Here is a 26,018-nt window from a genome sequence, read left to right as displayed (position 1 = left end):
GCTCAAACAATCAGGATGGACGTGAAGCTGCTGTTTCTGACTGTTGCTCTTCTCTCTCGCCGCTCCTCACATTATGTGAACCTCTGTGAGTATCAAACGCGGCCGTTTCTTCATGGAGTTACTAACAGATTCGTCCTCAAACATTCTGGTTCGATCTCCTCAGATACGTTCTGTTAGCTTCTAATTTGCTGAGAGTGGGTTCCTCAGAGAACGTGTTTGTGGAGGCTCAGGATTACTCTGGAGATCCCTTTCAAGTGAAGATCACAGTAATGAACCACCCGAAAAAGAACACAGAAATACTGTCGAAATCAGTGACACTGACTAAGGACAACAATTTCCAGAACCTTACAGATATAAAGGTGATGCCACTTTTCACACTTTTACTTAATGCGTTAAATGTAAAATGCTGCTGTGGCTGTATAATTAACATTTTATATAATAATTTATTTGAATATGAGAGTGTGTCTGTTTTGCACTTTTGATGTTCCAGAGTTTTATTTTGCACACATCAGTTCATTGTTGTGTGTCTGTCTAAGTGTGTGTGTGTATATATATATATATATATATATATATAAATGAATCCCTGACTTTGTTTTACTTTATTTCCTCTGAATGTGTATTAGAATTGTCTATTAGCTATAGCATTTCTCTTGGTTGCGCTGCTTCCAGTAGTGTATGTTTATATTAGAGCTTTTATCCAATCATATTTCAGCAATCGTGTTGCCAGGGTCACACGCTGTTTGAGAACCACCAGCAGAAGAACAGAGAAGGCGCACTTGAAAACAAGGCCCTAGACAGTGACCATGTGCTGATTCACTGGAAGTTGTATGTTGGGTCAATATAATGAATTTAAGTTGAAATGACATGTTTTCTGTTGCATAAACTTGACTGAACTAGGTTACAACAACAAAATTGTAGTATTCGTACTATCAGATAGAAGTACCTCGTTAAAGCAACAACTTTTTACAGTGCCCTTTCTTGCCTAACGACGACATTCAGTGACACAATGATATTTATAAAAGTAGTGGATCAACCATAACAACCGTTGTGAGAACTGATGTAAGCAGAGCGATACAAACAGTTGATGAATATCCTGTGGCTGGATAGACTAATCAGATTTTAGGACCAAGAGTAATGGTCCAAAATCAATGACTGAATGTAAATATTTTCTTGTATTTAGATCCCTGCTGATAGGAATCTGTTCTCTGATGATCCGCTGGAGAAGCAGTATGTGTATCTACAAGCTAGGTTTCCATCCGTCATTCTGGAGAAAGTGGTTATGCTCTCATTTCAGACCGGATATATCTTTATCCAAACAGACAAACCCATCTACACGCCTGATAGCACAGGTATGATTAAGTGCTAAAAACATACAGCGCTTCAACGAAAGAGTACCTTAAATATGGCTCCTAATGCCACTCCTTGGAATTTTTCATTGTATATATATATATATATATATATATATATATATATATATATATATATATATATATATATATATATATATATAAATAATGTCAGTTTTTATTTTTTTACGGCACACAATTTGTCATTACAGAGATTTGTCGTTTTATGCAAAATAACGTTCTATACTTGGGCCTTAAAGTTCACACTTGACGATGTGTATGCGTACAAGTCTAAAATGCATAAAAATTATGTTTTAAAACATTCTTTTGCAGTTCTTTACAGGATCTTCTCTCTGATGCCCAACCTGAAACCATTTAACAATACTGCAATCAAAGTGGAAATAATGGTTACTTCACACACACACACAAACAACTGCACACTGTAAAACAATGATTTATTCAATAAAATTGTTTCACAATATTACAAGCAGTATTATTAATTCAACACATTAGAATTCACTAGAATTAGCCAAATTAAATGCTTACAATTAACCATCAAAAATAAATAAGACAGCATGGCGTTTTGGTTGATTGCATGGAGACAATACAGAAATCATGTTTATCGTGTAAAGCTTGTGTTTTAATGAATAAGTTCATAAATTATGATTATTGCCACCATTTTTAAGCTACTTTTCCCTGAGCTCTTCAGCATCGCCATCTTGCTTTGGTCTGTCTATTTTGATGGACTGAGTGAAAGATGAAAGAGGTGAAGCGATATGTACATAGGTGGAGCAAGATTCCTTATCGCTCCGTCTTTTAAAACAATTTTAATTGAGTAAAAACAGTGAATAATGTTTTTTAGTGTTGTGAGCATTTGATGATCTATCTGTCTTGTTTTTGAAGAATCCACAAGGCATCACAGTTGAATCATATAATATACATACATTAAATGGAATAAAGTCTGGAACGTATCATATCCCTAATGTTGCCTGGTGAGTAAAAGTCTATCAGGACTGAAGCTATTTAACCAAACATATGCTTAAGGTCAATGTCTGATAAATATTTAACAAATAGCAGCAGAATCCAGCTGTTCATAGTCTGTTGTCATCTGTTTTGATGTCATGAAGACGTGTATGATTCTGGAGGTGTTCTGTCTGTCTCAGGTCTGGGATCTGGAAGGTGGTCGCTCATTTCTCGAACACTCCTCAGAAGACGTTCACTGAAGACTTTGAGGTCAAAGATTACGGTAAGTCACATGTCTACAAACAGGAATGTCAAAAGTAAACTTGTGACATCGGGTGTCTTTTGTCTGGTTCGTTTTTAGTGCTTCCAACGTTTGAAGTCAAATTAAAGCCCAGTAAGTCATTCTTCCATGTGGATGATGAGAGTCTGACAGTCGACATTGAAGCCAAGTAAGAAAAAAAACTGAATCTGCTACAAAATAACGCATCATGTGCAGCCAAACTAAACTTTATTTTGTTATTTCTGTCAAAATCTTTGGTGAATTAACAGAACGTTTTGTGCGACCTCACCATTATTGCAATTGCATTTACAGTTAGAGTTAACTGATTTCAGATGTATTCACTAAATGTTAGGAGTTTATTCTGTTTTGGGTCCCTAGTGGCCGCTATTGTGCTTTTTCTGTGATGTCTCTGTTTTTGTCCTTGCCCTACACTGCATTTTCCCGCCATTTTTGATTGCCTGATTATTGTCAGATGTGTTAGTCATGTGATCTAAGTTACCTGCCTATTTATATTGGGCCTTGTGGGTGAAATGTCACTGAGTCTTCGCTTTAAGTCATGCTGGAGAGTGACCTGTTTTTCTAGTCTTTATCTCTGTCCTTAAGCCAGAAAGTTAAGTTTTGTGATTATCCTTTAAGTTTTGTTTTTTTGTTTTGCCTAGCATTCTTGGATTTCCACTGTGGATGTTAAGTTAAGTTTTCATGATTTTCTCAGTTCTGCCCTGTGCTGTTTATTGGACTTTATCATTTCTATTTTTGAATTCTTTGTTGCAATTTTGATCTTCTGTGGATTCTAAGTTCTTGAAATAAACTCTGAGAAGACTTTTACACCTCTGCACTTGAGTCTCCTGAGTAGCTCACTTTGATTGAACTTCACCTTTCACACCAGCGACCGGGTTTGATTCTTGACAGAAGACTCAGTCATGACTGACTCAGCAGAGGCTGCGCACAGTGTTCCTGCTACAGAGTTTGAGAAACTCATGGCGGCTATCACCAGCTTCGGATCCACCATGGATACACATGGCCAAGCACTGACCAACCAACAGGAGATTCTGGCGCGCCATGATGCCATGCTCCAGCAAATTGGAACGACTCTTCAGAGCCTGATTTCCCCAGCTCCCCCAGCACAGCCAATGCCTCCTGCTCATGGAACTGAGGTACCTCAGCACCACAGAGGTATGATGGCAAGCAGGGTGAGTGCCGGGTTTCCTAACTCAGTGCGAGCTTACATTTGAGCTACAGCCTGCATCCTATCCTACTGACCGATCTAAGATTGCATATGTGATAACCCTGCTAATTGATAAAGCCCGGGCATGGTCAACCTCCATCTGGCAAAGGCAGTGCTCTGATTTCAAGAGGTTTTCAGAAGATATGCTTTGAGTCTCAGCCAGGATGCTGCTAAACGACTAATGTCAATCCAGCAGGGAAGAAACAGTGTTGCTGACTATGCCATTTCATTCCGGACCCTTGCAGCTGTTAGTGGGTGGAATGAGCCTGCCCTGGTCTCTGCATTCCATCATGGTCTATCAGATGCTGTTAAGGATGGATTGGCCTCTCTGGAATTTCCCAGTGACCTGGACTCCTTGATTTCACATGCCATTCGCCTGGATAATCGAATTCTGGAACCCTTCATCATTGTCAGTTGATTCCCCAGAACCTATGCAGATTGGCCGCACCCGCTTGTCAGCAGCTGAAAGAGAGCGCCGAAGAAGAGAAAGGTGCTGCATCTTCTGTGGCAAACCAGGCCACTTTCGAGTTTCATGCCCAGAGCTCTTGGGAAAAGAGCAGATCCGTCCAGCCGAGGGAGGGTTGTGACGGGAGCTACTCTGTCTCCCGAGTTTCCTGGCCAAGGAGTCTACCTTCCCATTTCCATCTCCTGGGGTGAGTCTGTTCATTCTTGTATGGCCCTGGTGGACTCAGGGGCAACCGGTAATTTTATGGACACAAACTTTGCCCTCAAGTTCAAAATTCCACTTATTCCTCTTAACGTTCCTCTGTCAGTTTCTGCTCTAGACGGCCAAGCATTGGGTGATGGCAAGGTCACTCAAGTAACCTCTCCCTTGCGCCTCCAGTCTGAAGCCCATCGAGAAGAGATTTCCTTGCATCTCATCCATTCACCCAAATTTCCAGTAATTCTTGGCATCCCATGGCTTACCCGTCACAACCCCCACATTGATTGGGTGACTGGCCGTGTCATTGAGTGGGGTCCTACTTGTCACGCTACCTGCCTCTTTTCCAGTCCTCTAGTTTTGCCTATTGAGTGCCTGTGCAATTGATCTCCTCCCTGGCACCAGTCCTCCACGTGGACGAATTTTTTCCCTCTCTCTGCCAGAACGCAAGGCCATGGATGACTACATCAAGGACGCCTTGGCCTCTGGATTTATTCGACCATCCACTTCGCCTGCTGGGGCCGGATTTTTTTTTGTCAGCAAGAAGGACGGTGGGCTCCGACCTTGTATTGATTACCGTGGATTGAATAAGATGACTATCCGTAGTAGATACCCACTTCCGCTGATGTCCACAGCCTTTGACGTGCTCCAGGGTGCCACTGTTTTCACTAAATTGGACCTGCGCCATGCCCACCACCTTATCCGTATTAGGCAAGGGGATGAATGGAAAACCGCCTTCAATACCCCCTCAGGACACTATGAATACCAGGTGATGCCTTTTGGTCTTACTAATGCACATGCAGTCTTTCAGGCTCTTATTAATGATGTGCTTAGAGATATGATAAATCATTTTGTGTTTGTCTATCTTGATGATATACTCATTTTCTCTAAGTCACTACAGGAGCACCGGGTTCATGTACGGAGGGTCCTTCAACGACTTTTGAAGAACCACCTTTTTGTTAAACCGCAAAAGTGCGAATTCCATGTCTCAGAGGTCTCATTTCTTGGATTTGTCTTGAGGGAAGGGCAGGTCCAGATGGACCCGTCAAAAACTGAAGCTGTACGGAAGTGGTCCACTCCTAAATCGTTGAAAGAGGTCCAGCAATTCCTTGGATTTGCAAACTTCTATTGCAAGTTTATCCGGAACTTCAGCTCAGTGGCAGCACCTATCTCTGCACTCACCAAGAAGAATGGAGCTTCTTTTGAGTGGACTTCCAAGGCAGAGGAAGCATTTCAAGACCTCAAGCTCCGCTTTTCCTCAGCGCCCATACTGGTCCTCCCTGATCCAGGGCAGCCCTTTATTGTTGAAGTTGATGCATCGGACGTTGGCATAGGAGCAGTCCTCTCTCAGCGGTCTAATGGTAGACTGCACCCCTGTGCCTACTTATCTCACCGTCTCAACCCAACTGAATCACGGTATGATGTAGGAGATCGTGAGCTGCTTGCAGTGAAGAAGGCTCTTGATGAATGGAGACACTGGCTGGAGGAGCACAACACCCGTTTCTGGTTTTGACAGACCACAAGAACTTGGAGTACCTCCAGCAAGCAAAACGCCATTAACCCTCGCCAGGCTCGGTGGGCTATGTTTTTCAGCCGCTTTGACTTCACCCTGTCATATCGCCCAGGCTCAAAGAACACTAAGCCAGATGCCTTGTCTAGGCAGTTTTCTCCTACTGGTAAAGTGAGTGAAGTCAGCACCCTCCCGTATTGTTGCCCCTATCCGGTGGGGTGTTGAGGCAGCTGTTAGGAATGCCCAACATCAAGACCCAGACCCTGGAACAGGTCCACCTGGTCTTTTGTATGTACCTCGCCAGGTACGATCTAAGGTTCTCCAGTGGGGTCACTCCTCCCACCTTACTGCACACCCGGGGTCCCAAAGAACTTTGGAATTCCTGCAGAGACATTTCTGGTGGCCAGGCATGGGAAAGGACGTTAAGACCTTTGTGTTGGCCTGTTCAGTGTGCACCCAGAGTAAGAACCCACGTCAGCGCCCTCAAGGTCTGCTTCACCCTCTTCCTATCCCAAAGCGTCCCTGGTCCCATGTGTTGGCAGACTTCATCAATGGGCTCCCAGAATCCGAAGGTAACACAGTTATTTTAGTTGTAGTTGACAGGTTCTCTAAGGCTTGTCGATTTATTCCTTTATTGAAGCTTCCTTCGGCCCTTGAGACTGCCAAACTAATGTTCAATCATGTCTTCCGAGTGTTTGGTCTTCCTCAGGACATCGTTTCGGACCGAGGGCCCCAATTCTCCTCCTGGGTGTGGCGAGCATTCTGCAGACTCCTCGGTGCCACTGCCAGTCTCACCTCCGGCTTCCATCCCCAGTCCAACGGGCAGACGGAGAGGCTCAACCAAGAACTGGAGGCCACCTTGAGGAGCCTGGCTATGGACAACCCATCTTCATGGAGCACCTGGTTGCCGTGGGCAGAATATGCTCACAACACCCTCCAGTCCTCTGCTACCAAGGTTTCTCCCTTTCAGTGCCAATTTGGTTTCCAACCCCCCCTGTTTCCAGAACAGGAGGAGGACACTGGGGTTCCCTCAGTACAACACTTCATCAGGCGCTGTAGGAGAATTTGGAGTAAAACCCGCAGGGCATTACTGCAGACATCCAGGTCCAACCAGTCCCAGGCCAATCGTCACAGGAGACCAGCTCAACATTTCTGCCCAGGCCAAAGGGTCTGGCTGTCTTCCAAAGATCTTCCCCTGCGGGTTGAGTCTCGTAAGCTCGCCCCTCGCTATGTAGGCCCTTTTAAGGTGCTTCGCAGGATCAACTCTGTGACTTATCGGCTCCTGTTGCCCCGATCCCTTAAGATAAACCCCACTTTTCATGTTTCTCTGTTGCGCCCTGTGCTGTTGTCTCCACATGCCCCTGCCCCTAAAGCCCCCCCTCCTCCCCGGTTCATCAATGGAGAGACTGTATTCACCATCCACCGTTTGCTCAATTCCCGTTGTGTGCGGGGTGGAATTCAGTATCTTGTTGACTGGGAGGGCTATGGACCCGAGGAGCGGTCATGGGTTCCTGCTCGTGACATTTTGGACAAAAAACTTTGTGAGGAATTCCATCGTACTCACCCGAACTGTCCAAAGATCGTCAGGAGACGCTCCTAGAGGGGAGGGTCCTGTTAGGAGTTTATTCTGTTTTGGGTCCCTAGTGGCCGCTATTGTGCTTTTTCTGTGATGTCTCTGTTTTTGTCCTTGCCCTACACTGCATTTTCCCGCCATTTTTGATTGCCTGATTATTGTCAGATGTGTTAGTCATGTGATCTAATTTACCTGCCTATTTATATTGGGCCTCGTGGGTGAAATGTCACTGAGTCTTCGCTTTAAGTCATGCTGGAGAGTGAATTCTTTGTTGCAATTTTGATCTTCTGTGGACACAAATAACCATTTGTTATTTTATGAAACGCAAACATTCCAAGCTGCTTTTTAAGTCAGATAACAATGAATGTAAAGGATATAAAGCATATTATAAAGCAGAAACTAAATATGCTTTTGCAGGTATCTGTTTGGACCTAAGGTGGAAGGAGAAGCATTTGTGGTGTTTGGTGTGATGGACGGTGAGAAGAAAACAAGTATTCCTACATCTCTGGAAAGAGTTCAGGTTAGACACATTAGACATCTTAGACACTAAAAAAACTTTTCTCACCTACTCTGCTGAAAAAACAGGCTGGTCCTAGTTGGTTTAAGCTGAAAGTAGCTGGTTTTAGCTGGTCGACCAGCCTGACAATGTGGACAAAACCCCTCTAAAGCCTGCTGACCAGCTTAAACTGGCCAAGACCAGGCTGGGAGACCAGCTAAAACCAGCCTAATTAGCTTTTCACTGTGTCTTGTGAACTGATGTTACTGTTTTTCTCTTATATGAATAGATTGTGCAAGGCGAGGGTACTGTAAAACTGACCAATCAGACTATCTCTAAGAGCTGTTTGAACATTACCCAGCTGGTTGGACAAATGATCTATGTTTCAGTCAGTCTGCTAACACACAGCGGTAAGACTCAACAGGTCCATATGCATATGTTTACATGCGTGTGTGCGGTTTTATGTGAGAAGCTAACTGTGTGTTTCAGGAAGTGAAATGGTGAAAGCAGAAAGGAGAGGCATTCAGATTGTGACGTCGCCGTACACCATCCACTTCAGAAAAACATCACAGTACTTCAAACCCGGGAGACCCTTCGACGCCTTGGTAAAGAACGTTCTTGAAATGTACATGTTGAATTCTGAATATTACTATAATACTTTCAGGTTAGCTGTTTTTGGAAAAAATACACAATATGCAATAAGCAATGCATATGCCACTCCTCCCCAATTAATTATAGATGTATAAACAAATACACACACATTAAAGAATACTATATGCATGCCAGGTCAGTAGTTGGCAATCAAGAAACAACCTGCTAAAATGTAATATGCAAAATGAATGTAGAGCCGCTGGTCCAGTTGTTTTCTGAAATTAATGAGTTAGAGCTGCTGCTTGAAATATCCATGTTTTCGCCAGTTAACAAAGAAGCTTGTGAATAGTTTTGACAAGCTTGTTCTCTGGCTCAAAGAATAATTGTTCAAACCTTTTTATTCGGTTATTAAAATGAACTGATGAATGCCAATGTGTCATATAATCTTAACCATGAGCAGAAAGACTCAATTGAATAGGAGGATCCTGCACTGGAATAAACAGACAGCAACATGAATTAAATTAAGATGAAATTTGCAGAGTCAAAATTTGGCTCAAAATCGGACCATGATCACACAGTGTATGCCCGGCCCTAACGCTGATTGGCCAACACAGTATAACTCCTTTCACCAATGAGAAACCTTTTGGCACGCCCACACCTGTTACATGCTCAGTTATCCCTACTAGTATAAAACCATAAATTTATAATATCTTCCAGAATCTGAATTTATTTCGAATTCAGAGCAATTGTTAGCCAGAAAGTTTGGAACCTAAAATGATGTAGAAACAATCGCATCAGTATATTAACAGAAATTACTGTTCTGTTTTTTTTTTCTAAAAAAGGTTTATGTAACAAATCCTGATCAAACACCTGCTGCAAAGGTGGATGTCGAAGTGGAAGTTAAGAACAACTCTGAAGTGTACAGAAATCCAACAAATGCCAACGGCATTGCAAAGTTTACTATCAACACCAAGGGAGGATCTTCTACACTGGAGATTACTGTAAGACCTGCCATCACTGTTGATTAAGTACAAAATAGATAAGTTAACAGCTGTTGAGCAAGCAGTGGACCTGAACAAAGAACATCAGAAACCAATGCCTTTATTCCTTTCCAGGCAAAAACCAAAGATCGAACATTAGGTGATGAACAGCAGGCAGTGAAGAAGATGACAGCCCATGCCTACATAACCAAAGATGGCTCCAACAACTACCTGCACATCGGCATTGATACTGCAGACCGTAAAATTGGAGATTCAGTGAAAGTCAGTTTAAACACAGGAGTCAGTGGTCAAGATTTCACCTACATGGTAAAGATTGGCTATTTCTTAGTTTGCTGCACCAGAAACATTTCAGTTATTTGTTTCTATCTCATTATTTGATAGCTTGTGTTTGAAACCATATAGCATCTTTTCATTTCTCCTTCATTTTCAGATCTTGAGTAAAGGTCAGATCGTTCAAGTAAACAGGTATAAGAGGGAAGAACAGTCTCTAGTGTCTTTGTCTCTGCTTGTAACCAAAGACATGGTGCCGTCGTTTCGCTTTTTGGCATATTATCATGTGGGCTGGAATGAGGTGGTGTCTGATTCAGTCAGGCTCGATGTGACAGACACGTGCATGGAAACGGTGGGTCAACAATCACAAAAAATTGATGAAGTGCCAAAGAACTACTCTCAGAATAAAGGTACAAATCGGTACCTTTTATGGTACAAGTGGCCGTCACTGGTGTGGTCCCCTGAAGGGTACAGTTTTGTATCTCTAGTTGTTCCTTTAAGCAGAGGTCAGGAAGTAGAAGTCATATTTTTATTCTAGCCATAAACTCAGCCGCTGATTTAACCAGTCATTCCTTTAAAGTCACAAGCTGGTCTCGAGTCAAATCCTGAGTCCTCAAAGAGTTGAAGTTAATGAGATAATTAATTAAACAATGCTTGTGCATTAGTAATGAAGACCTGCTGTTACTGAGAATTACAGAGGATAAGATGTTGATGTTTTATTGTTTAAAATGATATCACCATCATAGAGATCAGTGTTTGTTTTAGCTGAGCTCCTGACTCCTCTGTTAGGTCTCGGTCTGTAGCAATACCCAAGCTGTTGAAAAACAGAGATTACTGAACTGATTAGTGGTTTTATATATATATATATATATATATATATATATATATATATATATATATATATTATATATTTTAATATGATGACACAATTATCATTAGGGGTGTAACAATACCTCAAAATCGATATCCACTAAATTGCATTGACGCCACATGTAAAAAATTGGTATGCGATACCTTTATTTTGACACTCCCCATGTCCTTTTAATATTTTGCATTTGCCAATGTTGAAAACGTTGATCAATTGATTTTTCGAAGGAAATTTAACTGTTAGATCTGTGACAGAGCAAATGTTAGATGTGTTTGGCAGTAAATACTGAAGGCTTCGACTGTGACATTATTTATTTTCCCCCTATTTACTTTTCTTTATTTAAAAAGAATAATGTTTTGGTAAGATTTTTATTATAAATGCAATTTAAAAAATTAAATGCATTTTGTTGGCAATGTAGTTAAAAATATAACTGCTCATGTAAACTAGGCATGTAGCATCAAAATAATCGAATCAGTATCGGTATCTGCAAATATCGTATCGCTGGTGCTTTTTATTTATCTATTTCAGTTGATTTCCTCTCTTCTTCACTGATGCTCATTGTAAACAGAAGGTATTCCTCACTAATCCACAATCGTCATTTAATTTGTCTCTTAATTATATCATTAACATTAGTTAATGACTAATGAGAAACAAGACTTTAAAGACTGGGATTTGACTTGAGACTTGCTTGTGACTTGAAAGGAATGACTTGGTCGCACATCTGTTTATTAGCAAATCCTGATGATTGGAACAAAACCTGAACCTGGATTTGCCACCTCTGCTTTTAAAACACATTGTGGGTACATAATGGTACCTTTAAAGGGCCCCATATTTCATCATAAATTAGGTCTAGGGCAATATAGATTCTTTAGGACATCAACACCTAATATAAAACTCCAAGAAGGTGTACAATATGGGACCTTTATATGTATGCAATAGGTCCTTAGGATACAATTAAATGTTTTGTTCCCATAGGAACAAAATTGTACCTCCGTGGTCCCTAAGAGTGCAGTGTCATTTATTATTATTATTACAGCTCAACCTTAAGTTAAAGGACAAGACGGAGGACACATATGGCACAGGAGATGAAGTCAAGCTGCAAATAACTGGAGATCCTGGATCTAAAGTTGGTCTGGTGGTGGTTGATAAGGCTGTGCATGTCCTCAACAAGAACAGACTAAGTCAGACTCAGGTGAAGAGTCTTTTTGAGATGTTATGGCACAATCATCAGTAACACTTTCTATGAATCCTGTACTTATATTACATCGTAAGGTCATTCTCAAAGCGTTATAACGAGCGCATAATGAATTCTAAAAATATAGCGAGTTATAAAATTTAGTGAATAATCCTAAAACCAATATAAGACATTAGAACACTTACACATTTGTTGTTTTAGCTTTTAAAAGTATGAGTATGTATAACACGCGATCGTGTTCATCTGTAGATCTGGGACGTCATAGAGAAGCATGACATTGCATGTACAGCAGGAGGAGGAAGGGGACGGCATGGGGTTTTCACTGATGCAGGTCTGATGTTTGAATCCAACACTGCAGGAGGAACCAGCCCCAGAACAGGTCCAACTTATATTGATTACTTACATAGAAAGTGTTATGTGTTTTTATGAATGATCAATGCTGTTTGTTGTGAGTTTCCTGTTGTTTTAGTTGCTCGTTTTTTGGAACTTATTGGATTAGGTTTACTAAATCAAGTTAACTGTGTGTGTTCTTTAATTTTATTTTTAAAGTAAACTAATGTTTTCAAACGAAATGTCCTCTAGTGCCTGAATGTACCGTCCATGCAAAGAGAAAACGAAGAGCTGACAGTCTCCTGCAGATCACTAGTACACTGGGTGAGATGATTCTGTGTTAAATATCCTGAATACAAGTTAAGATATTTTGATGAAAACCAAGATATGTCTTTAATCTAGATTTAAACTGACAGAGTGTGTCTGCCTCCCGAACAGGGTTAGGGAGATTGTTCCAGAGTTTAGGTGCTAGATAGGAAAAGGATCTGCCGCCCGCGGTTGATTTTGATATTCTAGGTATTATCAAACGACCAGGCAGGACTATAATGTGATAAGAGCTTGCTCAAGTATTGAGGAGCTAAACCATTCAGGGCTTTATAGGTAATTAATAAGGATGAGGATGAGGATGGTATGACGTCGCTGTAATCATTGCATAACCTCTCGTGTTACTGGGTTGTTTTCTCAGCCGATGAATACTCTGGTGAACTGAAGCAGTGCTGCGTTGATGGGATGAGGGAAAATATACTCGGCTACACCTGTGAACAAAGAGCCACGTACATTGTCGAAGGAGAAGGCTGCGTCAACGCCTTCCTTTACTGCTGCGACCGGATTAAAACGATGAACAAGAACATGATGATTGAAGAGGAAGAGCTGATTCTGACTCGCAGTTTGTCACAAAATTTTAATTATGTCCAAAGAATATTGGTGTCAACATGACTTAATTTTGTGTAACAGTTCATCAAAATTCATTATCTCTGATTCCTGTTTGAAGCTATTTATATTGTTTTTTTGATTGGATTTGAATTAGTTATCCAACATGTACATGTTCTCTTGCTTTAAAGGGTCTATTATTTCATTAATTAATTATTTTATCTGTTAAAACAGGCGCGGATGATGAAGATTATTATACAGACTCTGAAGAGATTACGTCCCGTACGCATTTCCCTGAGAGTTGGTTTTGGAAGGTGATTGATCTACCCACTTGTGAGAAATGGTAAGTAAAATCTTCAAAACATATTTGATACTATCAGATGCCAACATTAACTGAATGAAGCCACTGCATTATTTGCTTTATTGTTGTGACTGAATTAATGATTCCTGGAGGAAATGTATCCCATCCCTGCTATAAACTCTGTAATGATAACAAACAGTAAAAGAGTACTTAAAAAGTTATTACATTTACTTTCCAGTGCAGAAACATCAGTCACAGAACGGTTCTTCCTAAAAGACTCTATCACTACCTGGCAGATCTTGGCTGTGAGTCTGTCACCAACACTCGGTAAGATGAAGCTGCAAACCCAGAATACATGCTCCGAAAAACATCATCATCCAGAATCTGCTGCTTTAAATCCTCCCGCGTGTCTGTGTTCCTCCTTAAAGGCATCTGTGTGGCAGAACCTAAGGAGATAGTTGTTTTTAAGAGCTTTTTCATTGACCTAAAGATGCCTTACTCAGTCGTGCGAGGCGAACAACTGGAAATCAAGGCCATTATTCACAACTACTCGAGAATGGACCTCAAGGTAGATTTTCAAACACTGAGTAAAGTAATCAGATTGATGTGCCTGTTTATGTGACACAATTATATTTGATCTTTTGACATGCGCACAGTGCACGAAAACCATTTCAAGATGTTTGAATAAAAATCTATTGCCATTTTTGTCAAAAAAAAAAAAAACGAGATGAAAATGTTAGAGTGGGACGATTTGAGATAAGAATAATTCAGAACAAATCTGCTGCGTGGTTCGACTAAAACTAAAAACAATTTAGACGATGCCGTGTTTACTGTCTTTCTCCTGAAGAATCAGATTCAGTCGAAGGGTTTCGATGCCAAAAGACAGACTAAAGAGAATAAAGCCGAGTATCTCTCGTATCTCTTGTAATTGTGCCATGCCATGGAATCACAGCTGGAACCGTACCGTTTCAGCCCAATAATGCAAAGCTGCAGTTTTGTGTCAGTTATCCTGTTTTCACAAGGTGCGTGTGGAGCTTATGGAGACAGAAGATGTTTGCAGCTCCGCAAGCAAGAAAGGCAAATCTAGAATGAAAGTAAATGTTAAAAAAGGTTCCAGCGTACCCATTTCATACGTGATTATTCCCATGAAACTGGGAGTTTACACGATTGAGGTCAAAGCTTCAGCATATGATTACACTGATGGAGTGAAAAAGCCGTTGAAGGTGGTGGTATGTCTAAAAAAAGTCATTTTTAGCATTACAATCAATACAAGAACAGGAAACACCACAAGGATTTAATGCTGTCCGTGTTTCAGTCTGAAGGTGTGCTGACTCCGATACATAGAAAAAATGTGGAGCTCAATCCTGTTAAGAATGGTGAGATTTACTGTGAAGCACACAACAACAAGTCATTTAAATATAATCAGAACTAGTTATGACCAGATAAAGCTTCATGAGACTTGTGACTCTTCCTATGTCTTACTGTTCTTCTGTTTCTCTTCCCAAATGGTTTAGGGGAAAAAACGTTGGTTTTTAAATACAACACACCAGCTCATCGTCTTCCAGACACAGATGCTTACACATACATCTCAATTATTGGTAAGGAAAAATACATATCATGGTTAATTTCATGAATATTTGAAGTCGTATGTGTGTTTTTTAAGGTAAGAGATATTCTATAATTTGTGAGATGAGTTAATAGTTACACCATGGTTTTGCTACACTAACTATACTTCAATTATGGTATTCGTTCTAAAATTCATAAGTGAAGATCAAGAAACCCTGCTGAAGAATTTCATAGGCATTCAGTGGGCAAGACTCAAAATTGCTCAACCAAGACAACAAACGTTATTTTACCAAGTACAACGTGTTCTTGGATTAACATCCTTGCTGATCCTGGAACAACATGCCAATCACTGTTGTTTCACAACATAACATATAAAGTAACACTGAAAGTAATCAGTCCTGTATTGCGCACTTATGTTCAAACATGAATAAGGAGCAATTGTTCATCATTTACAATTTTCCCAATGGCAAAATTTACACTGCCAATGGAGGAGTGTATATTTTGTGTATACTTTTTAAATATATGTGTCTATATTTGTCTAACAAAGAAAAATTATTTGGTTGCACAATTCCTCTCCCAGTAACTATATTTTCTTACACCCCTAGTTTTTGGTATGTCTTTGTTCTCACCATATGTTGCATAAATGACAGCTCATAAGAAACGTTATAAAAAAATTATTTTATCTCTCCAGGTGAAGACATTGCTCAGACAATCAAACAGGCCATCAATGGAAATTATATGGGTAGTCTTCTTGTCCAACCCAGTGGATGTGGAGGAGAGCAGAACATGTTTCAGTATGACCCTACTTGTCACTGCCATTAATTATCTGGACAGCACCAATCAATGGGAGACTGTTGGCATGGAGCGCCGTAATGAAGCCATCAATCATATCAACACAGGTCAGCAGGAATAACAGGAATCTGACTATAATATTAAAGTACTCTCAAAGATAAAAACGTACATACTGGGCTAATGAATACCCCAAATTCAGTACCTCAGAAATTTTACAAGGTTGAATATTGAAGACACCTGGTGCCACACTCAAATCAGATCATTAACTCAAAACACCTGCAAAGGCCTTTAAATGGTCTCTCAGTCTAGTTCTGTAGATACACAATAATGAGGAAGACTGCTGACTTGACAGTTGTCCAAAAGATGAACATTGACGCCTTGCACAAGGAAGACAAACACAAAAGGTCATTGCAAAGGAGGCTGGTAGCCGTATACCACAAAGTTTTAGAGCACTTCATGCTTCCTGCTGCAGACCAACTTTATGGAGATGCAGATTTAATTTTCCAACAAGACTTGGCACCTGCACACAGTGCCAAAGCTACCAGTACCTGGTTTAAGGAACATGGCATCCCTGTTCTTAGTTGGCCAGCAAAGTCGCCTGACCGTAACCCCATAGAAAATCTATGGGATATAGTGAAGGGGAAGAAGAGCTGAAGGCCACTATCAGATCAACCTGGGCTCTCATAACACCTGAGCAGTCCCACAGACTGATCGACTCCACGCCACATTGCTGCAGTAATTCAGGCAAAAGGAGCTCCAACGAAGTATTGAGTGCCGTACGTGCTCATACTTTTAAGTTCGCCAAGATACTGAATTTGGGGTTTTTATTAGTTGTCAGTTATAATCATCAAAAATAAAAGAAATAAACATTTGAAATATAACAGTCTGTGTGTAATGAATGAATATAATATAAAGTTTAACTTTTTGAATGGAATTAGTGAAATAAATCAACTTTTGATGATATTCTAATTATATGACCAGCACCTGTATATAAATAATAAACAAATAAATTTTCCTTCTGTATTCGATTTGTATTAAGGTTATCAGCGGCAGCTGGGTTTTCGTAAACCTGACGGATCCTATGCTTCATATAGAGAGAAAAACCGGGCAGCACATGGTATTTAAATTTCTTATTTTATTATCCTTAATATTTTTAAAGATTATTGGTAGCAAGTTCTTACCAGCACTGTAAAAAATATTCACTATATTAATCAATACAATTGTTTCAAAATATTACAAGCAATATTATTAATTCAACAAATTAGAATGAACTAGAATTAATCAAAACCAAATGCTTACAATTAACCATTAGAAATTAGTAGTAAGATAGCATGAAAAAATAAACTTGGAAAAAAAAAAATACTAACGAATACTATCGAGAGTCGGTGTGTGAATCTGAACAGCTGAACATCACAAAACAAGCTACTAAAAAATGATTCAGCTCATAATTTAATCAGTGCAGCGATGCATGATGGGAGCCATTGTTTGGATTGGTGGCACCCAGATTGCTTTTAGAAAGACAGTCTAGGAAAACTGGACTACTTGTGCACTCACTGGCTTTGAAAGACCACCTTACCGTACAGCCCTCAATACCGCAAGATCTTCATATGTCTCCGTAAATGTCTATGTCCAAACCAAAATCTTTGTTTGTGAAGAACTCTAATCTGAGGGACGATTGCACTGAGAATAAATGTAATCTTTCTCCAACTGAATACCGTTGCTGTGCTGTTTTAATTTTAAAATTAAATGTTAAAATTAAAACTGCTGGATGATAGATATTTCATTTTTTTTTATCACAAACAAAAGAATGTGAAATATAGAATGTACAATGATTTTTAAGTAGTATTATGGTGTGTAGAATCAACAGCTTAGTACTCACTACTCATTCATGAGTACTTTTCTTTTACTCTTACTTTAGCAGTTTCTTTTGAGCGTGTACTTTTAGCCAACTCGCACTACATTTTTGAAGGAAACAATACTTTTACTTGAGCATATCTTTTCAGTACTCTTTACAGCGCTGATTATTACTTGTAACTGATTTCCATGTGTTTCTGTCTGTTATAGGCTGACAGCATATGTGTCCAAAGTCTTTGCCATGGCCAGTAAACTTGATGCTCTAAATGATAATAAAGAGAAAGGTGTAGAAGTTACGCTCTGCAGCGCCATCAAATGGTTGATTCACCACAAACAAACACCAGTCGGCTCTTTTAAAGAGGAAGCAGCTTTAATTCATAGTGCGATGACTGTAAATATCACTATGATGAACTCATCCGTGGAAGAAACGGTAATGGCAGCCAGCAGTAAAGTGCAGTAAAAATACAGGCTATGGCATTATTTTTCAGAGAAAGCGCTGGCATCCCAGTCAACACGAGAGGTCACGCTTGATGAATACAGTGACCTAACCTAACCCTACATTGATCAAATATATTATTTTCTGCCAAAATCTGGTAAATTTACATTGAATCGTACTAAGTTATGCTGAGAGAAGATAAAAAGTATGTTCTCTGGAAGCGACCTGTATGTATTACGACCCGTTCTGCGCAACTCAATATTATGCGACCAGCGATAGATGCAGTTTTAATGAATTAATTTATTTTATAACTTTATTTGCACTATGTATTTGTGTGAAGATAGCTCAATAGCAAAGCACATTTTCAGTGCTTTGTTCCACTGTGACGCATACAGGGTGATGGCGCTGACGCCTTGTTGTGGCCTTTGTTGTGATCGCCATGCAAGAGGGAAAGAGATATGTGCTGAAAAAGCCAACGTAAGTATAGCGCTTTCACCACTTTATTTACCAAAATCATTGGTTTTATTTTTATACGCACTTTTTAGAGTCTGCATCAAAACATCAGTAAGGCTGTTGCCTTCTTAGAAGATCGAATTTCAAAGCTGACCGATCCTTACGTGGTGGCATTGACGTCCTACGCCATGGCCAATGAGAACAAACTCAATAAAAACATCCTGATTCAACATTCTACCCAAGAAAAAGGTCAGTCAAGTCATTAAAAATAAATCCAAGAGGAATAATTTTTTTGCATAATGTTGAGAGGAAACATAAACACAAATAGATATTATGGGTATACTGAGGGGTGGATTTCTCCTTCTGAAAATCCTACGCTGTAAAAATTGCTGTAAAATGCTAGATTTTGACAGTAACCTCCATTACAACAGTAAAAAAATCCATTCTGGGTAACAATTGTTTGTTTCTAGAAAGTATCGTTTTGCGGTCTTGTGAAGTAACAGTGTTCAGAGTCAACTCTTTAGTATGGTTTTTAATACTCACTGATGTTTTCATAACACAGAGTCTTAATAAAAGTAATTATCTGATTAGGCACTTAATTGTAGCATGAAATAATACTAGAAAATCTGTAACTAAATTATTAAACATAATGTAGATGTAACAGGCTGCTACTGTTAGACATACGTAACAGACTAAGTGTGTTACACAGCTACTTACACTTAAGTACAACCTTAATACACTTTATTTTAAGTAGTTTATATATGTGTACTCCATAATTTTGAATGTAATTAGAAATCTCTTACAATTATTTAAGTTGTGTACTAATGAGTTAACTCAAAGATGCAGCTAGATGAGGTGTACCGTATAGATACACATGAAGTACACTTAAGTACAATAACCCAGGCATGATTACTGCCACACCTGACAAAGTAGACCAAAAGATCCTCAAAAGCTACACATCATGTTGAGATTCAGAAACAAATGAGAAAGTAGCCATTATCCACAAATAGTGAAAACATGGAACGGCGGTAAATCTTACCAGAAGTGAACAGCGGACCAAAATTAGCACAGCAACGACTCATCCAAGAGGTCATAAAAGACCCCACGACAACATCTAAAAGAACTGCAGGCCTCACTTGCCTCAGTTAAGGTCAGTGTTCATGACTCCATCATAAGAAAGAGACTGGGCGGAGTTCAAGAAGAAAACCACTGCTGAGCAAAAAGAATAAAAATGCTTGTCTCAGTTTTGCCCAAAAACACCTTGATGATCCTCAAGATTTAGAAAAAAAATACTTTGTGTCCCATTACATCTGGTGTAAAAGTAGCACAGCATTTTAAGAAAAGAACATCACACCAACAGTTAAATATGGTGGTGGTAGTGTAATCATCTGGGGCTGTTGTGCTGCTTCAGGACCTGAAAGACTTGCTGTTATAAATGGAACCGTGAATTCTGCTGTCTACCGTAAAATCCTGAAGGACAATATACGGCCTCCTGTTCGTGACCTCAAAAGCAAGCACTTTTTCACACAGTGTCTCATTTTGTAGACACTGCATTTAAAAATAGAGTTAGCGCATATTATTTGTAATGTGGCCAAACATTACAAAGGAATACCGATGCTTGGGTTTACACTGGTAAGATTCGCCATGTGATAAACCAATGGAAATGGTTCGGAGAGACTTGTTGAGCTTTACAGTCGGTCTGCGTTGTGTTTGTAACAGGCGATCTGTACTGGGATGTCCTGAACGGAGCTATCACTGCGCGAAGAGGCAGCGGCTTACGCTGTGCTAGCTCTTATTAAGGCAAAAGAGTTTGACAAAGCAGCAAGGGCAGCGCACTGGCTTTCCAGACAACAGTCTCACTATGGGGGTTATGACTCCACTCAGGTACTGTATGCTAACACGTCATCGTTTACTGTGATTGACTGTGTTTACAGTAGTTTTCTGTCTTTTCTAGTCAACCATCATGGCGTTTCAGGCCTTGGCAGAGTATCACACACAGGTAAAAGACCGGCAGAACTTTAGTCTGGAAATAGACTTGGCAATGGCAAGCAGAGAAAAACAAGTCAAATCACGTTATCAGAAGACATAACGCACATCACACGCGGTCAAACAGGGTGAGCATCTTGTATACTACATTCATTGCTCGTTTCTCTTGAACGTTTTTGTTGGATAACGGGAGTTTCGTTGTTCGTTATTCATCATTGCCTTCATCGGTAGTCTCATCTCAATCTTCAGGTATCGCTATTATATTGCGGATTTGATTTTGGTGACTCAAATCGTCTGCATTCACTCAACAGGTGGCGATAAACGAGAATTTCAATATAACCGCTAAAGGATCCGGAAAAGCCATTCTATCGGTGAGCATACATGAGCTTTTATAGAGTCTACAGTAAGATTAAAGCGTAAAATCTGACCTGAGACGTGCTGCCATGTGCAGATTCTGTCGCTGTACTACGCCAGACCTACTGAAAAGAAATCGGACTGTAAATTCTTTGACCTGACTCTTAAAATGGAGAAAGATGATGCTATTAAGAGTAAGTCCATGCTCTTTCTGTGGTACTTCATAGAGTACATTCAGAGCTTAAGGAAAACCTCCAAAAACACTTTGTTGTGTGTTGGTTGTTTATTTGAATAGTTAACATGCTTGTCTTTTTGTTTGGCTTTCAGCAAACAAAGAAGACATTGACACTACAAGCTCACTATGGAATTCATGTACGTAGAAAAAAAGGTTCATTGTTTTAATGTTAAGAAAACATTTAGAACTTAGTTCATTAGTTCAGGCTGTAATATCACTAAAAATGTATTGAACGTTTTAATGCAGAACATAAAGTTGTGTGCATTGAGTGTCTCTGCATTGTGTCCTCCATCTTCCCAGGTACAAAAACAACAAAACCGATGCCACCATGACTATTTTGGATATTGGCATGCCGACTGGATTACCATGAGCGAAAATGATCTTAAATCGGTACTGTGATGATAAACCGATGAACGATCTGTTAAGCGATTCCGTTCTGGAAGCGAAACAAGTCCTATGCATACAGAGAAAAGAATATCACATAAACGATTTTAACCGTACGCTTCCTATTTTTTTACACTCAGCTGTCCACAGGAAAGGACAGATACGTTCAGAAAGTGGAAAATAACACTGTGCTCTCAGAGCGAGGATCCCTCATCCTCTACTTGGATAAAAGTACGTCAGCTACTATGTATCCCAACGATGCCATGTATTACTGACAGATCGATCGTTAATATGCAGTAACCTATGCAATCTATGTCAGTGTTTTCATCTTTGTGACACAGCGAAATCCCTGGTATCAAATGAACCAATTATGGGTTCAGAGTACAGAGTGTTAAGATTTACTTAACAAAGTAATTAAGAGATTCGTTGAGTAACCCAACCAAAGTCAACAATGATCACTGTAAAGGTGACTTTATGATTGTGATTTTCTTCTTTCTTCGGCAATTCTGTGTGTTAACATCAGGTTTCATAGTTAGTCATCAATCACTGAATCTCTTAATTACTTTGTTCATTTTAACACTGCTTCTGTGTTCATTTTAATACTCCATAGGCGCCAAGCAGTGGCGGTGGTTGACACCAGGGCTTTTGCTATGCACATTACTTAGTTCTAACCTATGGCTATAATACAAGAAAGAAACTGAATGTTATCATAATGTACATTTTTGTATGTTTCTTGAACATTTTAATTCTCAAAAGGTTTCTCATAAAAAGGCAGAAAAAATTGCCTTCAGAATGCACAAGCTGTTTAATGTCGGTCTCCTACAACCTGCCACAGTCACAGTATATGAATATTACTCACCAGGTGAGCTGTACACACACAGGTTTCCATGTTTCATGGGGACGTTCTATAGACAATGATTTTTATATTGTACAAACTGTATTTACTACCCACCCAATTAACATTTTCAGAACTCGATTCACTAAACATTACATTTCGAAACATTACAAGCACTATTATCACTTAATTCAACATGTTAGAATTAATCAAACAAAATGCTTACAATTATCCCTTCATTATGAGTAAAAGTAAACTATTAAAAAAATGACACTGGATTTGGATACAACATTCAAATTTCAAAATAGATGTCAAGACAATAAACAATGTCTTCAGTAGTCTTATTAATAATGTCCTTTATCAACAGTAATTACCACCCTGATTGGATTTCTTTTTTCTTATTTAACCATAATCATAATATTGTAAATGTGCCATCTTGATTGCTTTTTCAACCGCTCATAAATCAAACTAGGACGAATGAAATTCAAGCCTGCGTTACTGAAACCATGACGTCTTTCTCGACGTAGACATGTCAGGGCATGTTTTCATGAGGTGTTTCAAGCCAGTCTGGATCAGCCTTGCCTTTTAGATGCAATGAATCCTTTTTTGTGTGAGACTTTGAGCTTTGTAACTCTGCAGCTACATAACACACTAGAAAACGAATAATCGAAATAGCGTTGTCCATATTTCAAAATTAGTTGTGGTTGTGTGGGATTGCCTGGATGAGTGATATTTTTAATCATTTGACCCCCCCCTTAATTAAACCCGTGTTTGTTCCAGATGCACGCTGTACAAAGTTCTACCACCCCGAAAGGAAAGATGCCGCGATACACAGATTGTGTAAGGAAGACCTGTGCCAGTGTGCAGAAGGTACCAAAGCCACAGATAACACCACTGCAATGAAATCATGTAAATGGGAAATATCCTGTAGCGTTGCATTTCGTTCCAAGCTGTGCACTTGTAATGTTAGTTAAAGTGTTTGTAAAAACAGACCAGCCTTTAATTTGCTTAACAGACTGTTGAGGTTGGACCAAAATGGTTACATCTAGATGCCATAATCATCTTCTTTGTTTTTTGGGATTGACAGTGTCTGCTGTGTACTATTTACTTCTTACTACTACTTTGTGAAAGATGGATTTTGTCTGAATAGTGAGTCAAACTAAAAGTCCTGTTTGTTCCAGCCATGAACTCAGTGCCTGATTTCACCAGAGGAGAAAGCAAGTCCTCAAAGAGTTAAAGTTAATAGAAATACTTAAGTGACTAATTAAATGATCATTAGTGATGAAGACCTGCTTGAGAAGGATCAGGGCCATATTTATTAAGCTTCTAAGAGTTACTCTCAAAAACACTGCTAACAATGGACTTAAGTGTAAATTCTTGGCTCAAAACTGCGCTTAAAAGTTAGTTTATCAAGCATCACAGTCATACTTTAAGTGAAGTGTAGAATTAAATCAGTCTTAGAGCTGATTCATGACATCTTGCTGTCCAACGGATTGTTTTTTAAAGAGCATATAATACTTGCAGTAAACTGAAGTCAGTTTTGATGTTCCTTTGTAATGTACATGTTCTTTGCTCGTTTTGAACAACCGAGGAAATGTAACCATTTGATTAACTGCTCTTCGTATCTTTGTGCACGTACATCTCGGTTTCCTCGGCGCAACCACAAGCCCTCTCGAGCCGTCTTAAATAACTGGGAGAGTGATTCTTAGCTTTAGGAAATCTGATGACTTGCTTTTACAATTAAGTTTGAAAGTAGGAGTATATTTTGTGAATTCTCAGCACTTACAGCTTGATAAATACAGACCCAGCGCCTGTATGTTTAAAACCTCTCAGAAATGCTCTTAAGAATAGTCTTACTTGATCTCAGTTCAGCCTTCGACACGGTTGACCACATGCTTTTACTTAATCGACTGGAAACGGTTGGTGTTCCTGGGATTGTCCTAAATTGGTTCAGGTCGTATTTTATGGGTCACAGCCAGTTTGTTTTTACGGATCTGAGGTAGATCCTGTTGGTTCTTGGTCCCTTGCTTTTTAGTATTTCTTTTCCTCTTTGTCAGCTGCTATCCCCAACCTAAGCTAGCACTTTTACGCTGATGATGCTCAGATTTATATATGTTCTCAACATGATGAATTTTTGGATGTTTCTCTGACCTCTGAACTCTCCGCCTCTGAAGAACATTATCTTCTATTTAAACAGAAGGTTGCAGTTCCCAGAGGAAACATGTCAAAGACCAGGATCGTTTTGATAAAGCCTGTGAACATGGCATGGATTATGGTAAATGTATTTAGTTCTGTGGGTTAATTCACAAATCCTCTTGACAGTTAAAAATACAAATCACAGAAAATCTTGCTATAAATAATATTTCAACTGAGCCTTACTTCTCTAACTACAAATAACAATACAACGCAACTGTTTGACAGTTTATAAAGTTAAAGTGGAGGAGATGGATCTGAAACCCACAATTCACATCTATGACATGAAGGTGGAGCAGGTCTTGAAAGAAGGTATGGTTCATTATCCTTTCCATGTTTCTCCGCTGATCACGAAACATCTAAAAAGTATCTGATTCGTGTTAAATGAATTATTTCCTAGTCGTTGTTCTGTCCTGCAGGCACCGATGTGGCTCCAGTAGGGAAAAACAGACCGTTTTTGGCTCGTCCCGGTTGCAAGGAATCTTTGGGTTTGGAGAAAGACAAGTCCTACCTCATCATGGGCCAATATATAGACATGCAAAACCTAGATACAAGGTAGGCGTCCACTGTGTTTGCAAATAACAGGATTTGCCTGCGCAGTATGCGTTTATAGGCTATTCAATTATATTTGTCGAAATATGGTGTATTTTGAAAAAAGTAAAAAAAAATGACACGCTTTTAGTCGTTCTGGTCAAACCTCAGTGTTCTGGGCCACATGTAGAGATTATTGTTCACATGTACAGCAATTTTATGAGTTTCAGCTTCACTTTACTGTTGTTTTCAGTCCGCAGTACATTTTGGGAAACCATACCTGGATTGAAAACTGGCCACACGAGAAAAGCCAAACTCCACCCGGCATTTTTGAACTTGAGAAGTACCTTACAAAAACTGGATGCGCTTTGTGATTACATAAGAGAAAACTAAACCTCACCTCTCGCAAATGTTCAGTAAATCTTAATAATGTTGTTATCCAGCATAGGTTATAATAATTGTATAGTCTGAATGAAGCTTGAAAGTGTTAGTTTGGACTGTTATTAATTGATTTGCATTCATTATACGCATTATAACGTGTAACATTTCAAATCTGTATCTCAGTCTCAAGTAGTAATCCTGAGAGACTTTGAATGAGACTTGAACTGAAGACATTTGTGTGAATTCAAAAGAATAAAGCAGAACTTTAAAGACCACCGGAGTTGAAAATCATTTCAAAATCAGGCAAAGCATTTTCTTCTCAAAGGTTTTTTTTTTGACTAATCAATCAAAGATACCACAATGCTAGCGGATTAAAAAAAAAAAAAAAACATGCAAAGTTTACACCATTTCTCTGAAAAACAGTGCTACAGCCAGTTATTTGACTTTGACTTGAACTAGTACCCCATAGTAGACACCCGGGTTGCCTGTTGTTGAAAAATACGACGTATTTCAGCCATGGCAGCCAGCAAACGAAATG

General features: G+C 39.4%; 1 pseudogene; it reads left to right on the top strand.

The window, feature by feature from the left end:
• LOC122342308 lies at positions 1-25,755 on the top strand (annotated as a pseudogene).
• Positions 25,756-26,018: the final 263 nt, after the last annotated feature.

The sequence above is a fragment of the Puntigrus tetrazona genome, chromosome 4 (assembly GCF_018831695.1).
Source record: "Puntigrus tetrazona isolate hp1 chromosome 4, ASM1883169v1, whole genome shotgun sequence".
Classification (NCBI taxonomy): Eukaryota; Metazoa; Chordata; class Actinopteri; order Cypriniformes; family Cyprinidae; genus Puntigrus; species Puntigrus tetrazona.
This window is presented reverse-complemented; position numbering and strand designations above follow the sequence as displayed.